At 53.6% G+C, this 6,625-nt stretch overlaps 1 long non-coding RNA gene across 1 annotated transcript; it reads right to left on the bottom strand.

The window, feature by feature from the left end:
* Nucleotides 1–2,275: 2,275 nt before the first annotated feature.
* Nucleotides 2,276–4,611, bottom strand: LOC122152667. Its single transcript, XR_006164717.1, has 3 exons — nt 4,172–4,611; nt 3,961–4,050; nt 2,276–2,951 (listed from the first exon to the last, which is right to left on the bottom strand). It is a non-coding gene; the product is annotated as an uncharacterized LOC122152667 (long non-coding RNA).
* Nucleotides 4,612–6,625: the final 2,014 nt, after the last annotated feature.

Below are 6,625 nucleotides of genomic sequence, written 5' to 3'. Positions count from 1 at the left end.
GCCTGCCTTACCGGCATGGGATTGGGATCAGGATGTCAATGTGAGACTGCCTTAAGAGAATGGAAGTAAAACCAATGGGGAAAAACACCGGGTGGAAAGGGAACTGGTGCTGTTGAGAAGTCGAGACCGGAGACACAGAGAGAAAAGGTGCTTGAACCTGCTGCCTAAGAGGACTGCATCATCTCAGAAAAGCGTGCTTCTCCTCAAGGAATGCTAAGTATTTTTAATGTATTGGAGCCTACCTACAGCTCCTGCCTGCACAGCCTGGTGCCAAGCAAAGCCTAGAAAAAGTACACATTGCCTGAAGCACAACAGGATGTGATGGTAGGTTGACAATTTGCAGAAAACACAAAAGATCAAGCCAAATTCTGCAACTCGCTGTTCGTTTTAGCTGAGCGATTAAAACACTAGCAAAAAAAAAAAAAAAAAAAAGAAAAAAGAAAAAGACGGAGCAGATGCAGCATCTCCATGGGGCTCCTTCTCACCACCACCGCTTTCCTGCTCCTGCCTTGTGCTTTCTCATCCTCTGGAGTGTCACGGCAGTCCCAGTTACTAAAAAGGCACAACGGCAGCACCGCAGCGCTCCAGAGCTGGACGCGCCCGTGGGGGGCAGCGGGAGGATGGATGCAACCCGAGGCAATTCAGAGAGACACTTGTGTCTTCCTGGGAGGACATGGGACTGCCCCGCTTTGGGGCGAGGAGCCATCTGCTCTTGGATAAAGAAACTCCTGGCTTTCTGGTGCAAGATGACCTCCCGGCTCTTCCTGGAGAAGTGTGTGTGTGTGTGGGGGGGGGGGGGGGGGGGGGGGGGGGGAGGGTCCCATGCGGGCTGGGCCCCCCAAGCTGGGTACCAAGTGGAGGAGGACGGAGAGGTTTGGTGGCCCTGCTTCCTCTCCCGGCCAGCGCCACACTCGTCCCACTTCCACAGCGCCCAACCTGTGGGCTTGCAGGGATCCCTGGCTGCGTCCCGATGAACAGAGCTCTTGTCACCACGTGCCCGATCACCTTCCCCAGCAATCCCACCTCCTTCTGCGCTGGGGGGGACGGCCAGGCAAGGAGGGGGCACCCAGCTCTCCCTCTTACTTAAAATCAACAACAACAAAAAATGGGTATCAGTGAACTGGAAACAAAAATGCTCAGCAACACAGGAAATAATTAAAGATTAATTTCACTCCAAAGAAGATAATTTCATTTTGCTTTACCTTTTTGAAGTCCTTAAACATAAAGAATTTCCAAACTGAAACATGTTTTTAAAACACAGAATTAAGTATTTTCATTTTGAAAATTGTAGATCCATTCATTTGAAAACCTCAGATGAAACACTGGAGCATTTTTTTTTTCCTTTTTTTTTTTTTTTAAAAAATTGTCAGAACTATTCACTAAAAACATGATGAACTAGTTTCAATTGACCTACAGTTGCATTTTTTTTTTCCAGATCAATTACTCCTTTGGAAAAAAACTGTCCCAGGACTAACCAAGAGCACAGCCTTGGACCTTCAGCATGCAGAAAGCCTTTCTATCCATTCATTGTTCCCTAATGCGCATTAAAAATTGCACATAAGATATAAATGTTGTGCTGTGTAAACCGTGCATAGCGGGGAAGAGAAGAATGATGAGGTGTATCCGCCAGGCTCCATCCACATCAGTCACCAGCTTCCTGGGCAAATTCCTTACCCAGCTGAAGTCAACAGCAAAACTCCCAGCAGCATCAAGAGTTTCAGGGGTTTGCTTCATTCGGTTGTATTTTCTCGTCCCCAAATCGGCTTTGAAGCGCCGCTTTTTAACTTGAAAATTTGGATCTACTGTGGAGAAAAAAAAAAACAAACACTAAAACCCTCACAGGCTCACGACCCCCTGACGCTCCTCAGCTAGCACCTGTATTTTAGGTGCTGTTCCCTGCACGCAGGGGCCTCCAGGCCACGGGTACCAGTCGTGGCGGTGCCGAGCAGCCGACAGTGCCAAGCTGGCTCCGGCACCTGCACACGCGTGTGCACACTCACATGCACACGCACACCACCCACACCCCCCCAGACCCCCCCTGCCTCTCCCACAACACACACAACAAAGGAACCCCGAGCCCTCCTCGACCTCCGCAGCATCGCACTGTCCCTGCCGTGCAGCTCCCACATGAAACTCTAATATATCTCAAAATAATTCTCCCATGGCCTTTTCTAGCCCAGATCAATTATCTCTTTTTCTGTCTATACAATGGCTATTCTCTTATCAATGTTGTTTTTCTCTCTCATCCTTTCCCTCTCTTTATTTTTTTTTTTTCTTTTTAATGGGGGGGAGAGTGGGGGGCAGGGTTGGAAGCTGCTAATTAACCCTTCACATAACAGGTTCCCTGGCACGCATCGCCACCCAGCGAAGGTGGGGCTGCGAGGAGGAGGAGGAGGAGGAGGGGGAGTGAGGAAGACGACACGACAAACACGAGGCCACGCAGCAGCCGGTTCCAGACACAACATCTGCAGAATGAGGCCATTTTTCTGTAACTCTAATCTCATAATTCATTGTTTGTGCGGTGTTGGTTACAGTAGCTGAAAGGGGGGATAACAGCAGGTCAATTTGGCACAGAAGCGTGTTTGAATCTGCAATGAGGGACTAGACCACCTTCTGATGAGCTGCTGAACCGTGGCCAGAAATAGAGAAAATAAGCAGGAAAGTGGCTTAAAAGGAGGAACGAGACCCCTTAAAATTATATAAACCCGCTAGAACGACTTATTTCTTTGAATCCGTGGGGGTGGCGAGCGTTTGGCGAGCGCCAGGGCGACGCGACAGCCTTTTCCTCACCGCTGCTGCTGTTCATTTACTTTTTTAGGCTCCCGTGGAAGTGGGCTGCTGGCTTGGCTCCTGCAGCCAGGGACTCGCCGGCACTGCCGCAGCCAGGCGCCGTGGCACTATCTGGCTCCTCTGTGCTGCCAACCCTTTTGCCTTTTATTATTTTTTTGTTTCTGCAAGAGAAAAAAAAAAAAAAAAAATTTTTTTTTTTTTTTTTTTTTTTAATTCTCCATAACATCGAAGGACGCCCGAGCCCGGTGCGGGCGGTTGTGCGAGGTGTGTTGGTTAATATAAGTGGCTGATTACTAAACTTCTCGTTTTGAACCGCAAAAACCTAGCATGTCAGCCTAAATTAGCTAACAGCAAGGGAGTGTCCTTCTCGGTTTGCAGGCCACAGCACATCTGCTCTTTGAAGAAAGAGAACGAGCAAAATAGGGTTGGGTGATTGGCGGTGGGTTTGTTGTTTTGTTTTTGGTTTTGTTGTTTTTTTTTTTTGTTTTTTTTTTTTTTTTCCTTTTGCCTCCCCTCAGCCTCCCATTTGTGCATGTGTTCGTAAATATCCTGATGAGAGGCCGCCTCTCTGGTTGGTGTGTGGGAAGGCGGGGGGAAGGAAGGTGGATAAAGAGCGATTCTCCGCCTGCGTGGGGGACACCCTTCCTCCCCTCCCCGCCACCTCCTCTTCCTCCCCCTCCTCCCGCTGTCTGACCTTGAGTTCTGTTCCCTGCTCCTGCTCCCGCTCCCCTCCTCCCCCCTGCCCGCCCGCATCTGGCATCCCAGGCAGGCTGGTGCGGCTGGGGGGCCGAAAATCCCCCCTCCCCACGCCCCTTAACCCCTCCTGCTCCCTACCGTGGGTGCTCCCCGGCCGTCCCCGGCACAGCCCCCCCCCCGGGGACCTGGGGGCTGAGGGCGGGGAGCAGCCCCCCTGGGCTCCCCGGCACGGGTGTCCCAACGCCGCGGCGCTGCCGCTCAACGACCCCAACCCGGTTTGTCTTTCCCAGCAGTGGGACTGGGGAACAATGGGCGGCCTTGTGCCGGCCCAGGCTGCCCGTCCCCGTCCTTGCAGCTGGCGCGTCCACCAGCGCTAAGCTCCAGTGAGCGGGATCAGCTGAAACACCCCCCCCCCCCCATTCCCCTTCACCCTCTTCAAGGGCTTCCCTGTCCACCGGGGCCGCTATCGGTTACCCGAAACATTTGGTTCGCAATGCTGGGAGGCGGCGGGATCTTCCAGCAGCGGGCGGTGATCCTCGGCGCGGGGGGGGGAAAAAGCTCGCCCTGCGTTAGTTTACCACAGTTTCACCCACACAGAAAAGTACAATGGAGACAGATCACGCACAACGACAGGCCGCCGGCGGCTCCAGGGGGGGGGATCCATAATTTATGATGTTTTTCTTACCGAGCCGGTTTTGGATTTCACAAGCGGGCCCGTTTCCTTCCCATTTGTTGCTTCCTTCCGTCCTCGTTTCAAGAAATTGAACGCCGGGCTCAAAATGAGCGGGAGCGGCGGCGGCTGCCCGGCTCTCCCAGGTGACTGTGTTTGCACGGGGCGGGTGGGGGTTCCCCCCAGCCTCACCTTGCTGCCCGGAATTTTTCGCAGGGAAAGGGGAATGCCCTGCCACACGCCTCGCCGTACCTCAGCTCCCTGACGAGCGGCGGCGGTGGCAGCCCTAGCTGCCCTGAACCACATTCGGGTTCACGGGGTCACCCGGTAAAAGCCGGGCTGCCGGGACTCCCGGCGACTGGCTGATTAAAGGTGAGGAGGTTAGTAACGGCTTTTAAGGATTCTTACTCAAATAAATAAGAATCAAAACTGAGTCTTCTCTGTCGTCTGTAATCTAGCCGTCATTCCCTTGCCAGAAATAGATGCGCCCGGGCAAGATGCGGGCGGTCAGATGCCACCTCTGCGGGTGCCATCCGTCACATCCAGACGCGGAGGTGCGGAGCTACGTGGGTTTGTCTGACGGGCCAAGCCCGAATGGTGCATCTGGGGATCCCCCCCCCCCCCAAGTTTTGGATCCGAAGCCAGGTTTTTGGCTGAAACCCGTCCCTGCTGTGAGCCCCGGGTCCTGCCTGCTCCGTGGCCACGCTCCCGACCTCCCCGCACCCGTTTGGGAGGCCTCCCCCACGGAGGCAGGGAAAGAACCGATGCTGAGGTCCCCACCCGCGGGCCCGTCGGTGAGGGGGGTGCAGAGCTGAGCGCCCCCGGCCCCGCACCGTGGCCGCCTGCCCTGCTGGGACATCCGGGTGGTTTGCAAATGACCAAGTAAGGTGAAAACCACCCTCACTGTGGTTACCAGCGGCTGTGATTAGTCACACAGTAAGTGATCCAATTATAGCAACCCCTCCCCCGCAACACCCCCCACTTCATCTGTTTGAAAGGAAAAGCCCAGGCCTCCCTTAATTCGATTTTAGCATGGGTTTATATCCGAAAGAAAAAGGAGACTGAAGTTGGAAAGGGAGGTGGGGGGGGGGGGGGGGTGAGGAGCGGCAGGGAGGCACTAGTGAGGTTTTGGTTTCTAAATCTTCTGTGGCTCGCAGTGATGGGAAGCCCCTGCACCCGCGCCTTCAGACGGGCATCGGCTGAATTGAGGCAGCTTTTGGGGAGGTGGGGGCCCTGCAGCTGTGTGTGTGTGCCGGGGGGGGGGGGAGTGTGGGGGCAGAGGGCATGGACCGCTGCGGTGGTGCCCAACACACGGCCTCGCCAGGTTGGTGCATCTCCTGCCACCACGGTTTACTGACCCCGAGCTGCTCTCCTGCTGCTTCCCACCTGGACTGTTGCACAGCTCAGTTTCCTTTTATTTTTTTCTATCTATCTATCTATCTATCTATCTATCTATCTATCTATCTATCTATCTATCTATCTATCTATCTATCTATCTATCTATCTATCTATCTATCTATCTATCTATCTATCTATCTATCTATCTATCTATCTATCTATCTATCTATCTATCTATCTATCTATCTATCTATCTATCTATCTATCTATCTAATCTATCTATCTATCTATCTATCTGTCTGTCTGTCTGTCTATCTATCTATCTATCTATCTATCTATCTATCTATCTATCTAATCTATCTATCTACCTGTCTGTCTGTCTGTCTGTCTATCTATCTATCTATCTATCTATCTATCTATCTATCTATCTATCTATCTATCTATCTATCTATCTATCTGTCTGTCTGTCTGTCTATCTGTCTATCTGTCTGTCTGTCTGTCTATTTATTTGTTTAATTAAAAAAAAAAAAAAGGGATTTCAAGCGATTTCAAGGACCCCATCTGATCCGCCTTGCAAATGGCTGTGGTTTTCAGAAATGCGTTTCCCCTTTTGCCGGGCCCACAGGCAGGCAGGGGAAGAGGATGAGGGGGGCGAGGCCGCTCGCCCCATCCTCCTCTCCCCCAGCCGGCGCTGGGAGCAGGTGACAGGCACCTGCGTCCCCACACCAACCGGGGGAGCCCCCCCCCCCCCCCCCCCTCCCCGGGCCCCCTCCCCGGCGGCCACCGGGGTGGCGCAGGGGGCAGGTGGGAAGCAGGGAGGGAGGCGAGGGGAGGCATTAATTTGCCCCGGTGGCAGGCGGTGTCGCCTGCCCGCAGAGCGTGGAGCTGGGCACCACCTGGGCCCCCCCCAAACACCATCCTGCCTGAAGGAGCCTGCACCCTGTGAATCCCGCTGGCAACCTCCGCAGAGCCCCTCTGCGGCAGGGCCCGCTGCTACCACCGTCGGTCACTGTTATTTATTGTCTTCTTTCAGTGAGGAGCAATCCCTGGGGCAGACGAAGGCTCGGTAATGCTGATCCCATACAAGGTCCTTCTCCACCTCTCCTCGCACGCCTGGGTTTTTTGGCCATG

Source organism: Tyto alba, unplaced genomic scaffold (genome assembly GCF_018691265.1).
Source record: "Tyto alba isolate M040663 unplaced genomic scaffold, T.alba_DEE_v4.0 Super-Scaffold_9, whole genome shotgun sequence".
Classification (NCBI taxonomy): Eukaryota; Metazoa; Chordata; class Aves; order Strigiformes; family Tytonidae; genus Tyto; species Tyto alba.
This window is presented reverse-complemented; position numbering and strand designations above follow the sequence as displayed.